Raw genomic sequence first — 2,386 nt, 5'->3', positions numbered from 1 at the left:
CATTATCTTTTCATGCCTCTTTCACGCCATACACTGCCTTGTATTAGATATTGATACACATGTCATCTTCCCTACTAAACATTTAGCAAAGACTGTAAGAGATCAATCTCTATGCACCCTTACTACATACAGATTACCTTGAACGTAATAGGTTTTCACTGATCATATATTTGAAACTGGGAAAGAACTTAGAAGCCATCTAGTTCAACCCTCATCACTTTATAGGTAAAGAAAATGAGTCCTAAAGAGGTTAATGGAATTCTCTTTCCCTTCTCTCAAGATGGCGGACAAAAAACCCCCAAAGGAACCAAAGGAAAAGAAGGTCCGAAAGGAAAAAAAGGAGAAAAACGAGAAGGAAGATGTGGCTGAAAAGGTGGCGAAAAAGCCCCGAAAGCACTGCAGTAGGAACCCAGTCCTGGCCCGAGGGATCAGTCGATACCCTAGGTCTGCAATGTATTCTAGGAGAGTCATGTACAAGCGGAAATACGCTGCACCAAAAACGCGGATTGAAAGGAAAAAGAAAGAGAAGGTGCTATCTCAAAACCAGTTGATGGTGATAAGAACGGAGGAACTCGTGTGGTAAAGATTCGCAAGATGCCGAGGTATTACCCTACTGAGGATGTGCCTAGAAAGCTGCTAAGTCATGGCAAAAAGCCCTTCAGCCAGCTCGTAAGGAGACTTCGATCTACCATCACCCCGGGCACAGTTCTGATCATGCTCACTAGCCGCCACAGGGGCAAGCGAGCGGTTTTCCTGAAGCAGTTGGCTAGTGGCTTGCTACTGGTGACTGGACCTCTGACCATCAACCGTGTTCCTCTGAGAAGGACCCATCAGAAATTTGTCATGGCCACCGCTACCATGGTTAACCTTTCAGGTGTAAAAATTGCAAATCATCTCACCAATGCTTACTTCAAGAAGAAGAGGCTCCGTAAACCTAGACACCAAGAAGGAGAGATTTTTGACACAAAAAAAAGAGAAATACGAGATTACAGAGCAGCGCAAGGCTGATCAGAAAACAGCGGAGTCTCAGATCCTGCCCCAAATCAAGAAAATTCCTCAGCTCCGTGGCTACCTGCGCTCTGTATTCTCTCTCTCCAATGGAGTTTATCCTCACAAACTGGTGTTTTAAATGCCTTGCACAGAACTCTCATTAAAATATTTGCAAAAACGAAAAAAAAAAAGGAGGTACCCAAGGCCACAAAGGTTAAGTATCAGAATTAGGATCTGAACCCGTCTTGGACCTTGAAGCCCAGCCTTATTTTCACTATATCACTTTGCTTCCCAGAACTGCAGGTGGGGTTGCTGTTTACTGAAGTTATTCATGGAGAAGGAAAGTCTGTTATTAGTGTTAATAAATTTACCAGGCTGGATGAATTTTTGCCTTAAAGTGGTTTATGTCACTCACAAAAATAAGAATAAGTCCCAAATGAGCCTCTAGCATAGTGGAAGGGTACGATGGCATCTTCTGGTTTCCCCTGAGAAATTTCCTTGATGTCAACATGTCTTTACATCTCTTATCCAGGGCACTAACAGACAGGGAAATTGCCAGGGGACATTATTGTGTCTCTGTTTCTTCCTTGGGTGCCTTCTGTCTTGCGGTGGTGTTTATGACTGTCTCCACATAGCAAAAGGATCAGTGTTCCGGGAAAGGCTGAGACTTTGATGAGAAGGCTTTGCACAGACAGCTTTGCCTGCTGTTCTGACATATTGTTTGTTTTGTGACTCTGTCCCATTCCCCCTAGGGACATGCTTTGTGAGCAGAAATATAGCAGAAGGGCCGTGATAAGGATTTTAAAAGAAATGTCTTAGAATTTGCAAAACCCAAATTGTATTTTTACTATGAAAGCAATTTTAAGTGAAAATTATCTAAAAATAAATAAATGCTCATGGGCATTTTGCCTCAATCCAAATTTTAAATGTATTGAAGACCTACTATGTGAAAGGTGAGAAGCAGCATGGCCTACTAGATAGGAAACTGGGCCAGGAGTCAGGAAGATTCAAGTCCAAATGCAGCCTCAGACGTTTCCTAACTGTGATCCTGGGCAAGTCATTTAACCTTGTCTGCCTCAGTTTCCTCATCTGTGAAATGGGAATGACAGTAGCTACCTCATACGATAGTTGTAGGGATCAAATGAGGTATTTATAAAATGCTTAACACAAGTGTCTAGCTCATAGTAGGTGCTTAATAAATGTTTATTGCCTCCTTCTCTAGTGGATAAAGTGCTGAACTTGGAGTTAGAAAGAGTTGGGGTTCTGCTTCACTGGAAATGCTGAAAGCTCCTTTTGGTATGTTAACATAGAGAAGGTATTTTTTTCAAGAATAAGTTGAGCCAAATGGCCAAAGTTTCTCCTAGAGGCAGGTAAGTGGTCAGGTGGATAGAGCATT

At 42.4% G+C, this 2,386-nt stretch overlaps 1 pseudogene; it reads left to right on the top strand.

The window, feature by feature from the left end:
• The first annotated feature begins 263 nt into the window (after nt 1-263).
• On the top strand, nt 264-1,150 carry LOC110222644 (large ribosomal subunit protein eL6 pseudogene; annotated as a pseudogene).
• Nucleotides 1,151-2,386: the final 1,236 nt, after the last annotated feature.

This window comes from Phascolarctos cinereus, unplaced genomic scaffold, assembly GCF_003287225.1.
Source record: "Phascolarctos cinereus isolate Bilbo 61053 unplaced genomic scaffold, phaCin_HiC Scaffold_2;HRSCAF=192, whole genome shotgun sequence".
Lineage (NCBI taxonomy): Eukaryota > Metazoa > Chordata > Mammalia > Diprotodontia > Phascolarctidae > Phascolarctos > Phascolarctos cinereus.
Note: the sequence above shows the minus strand (reverse complement) of the source record. Positions and strands in the feature narration are given on the sequence as shown.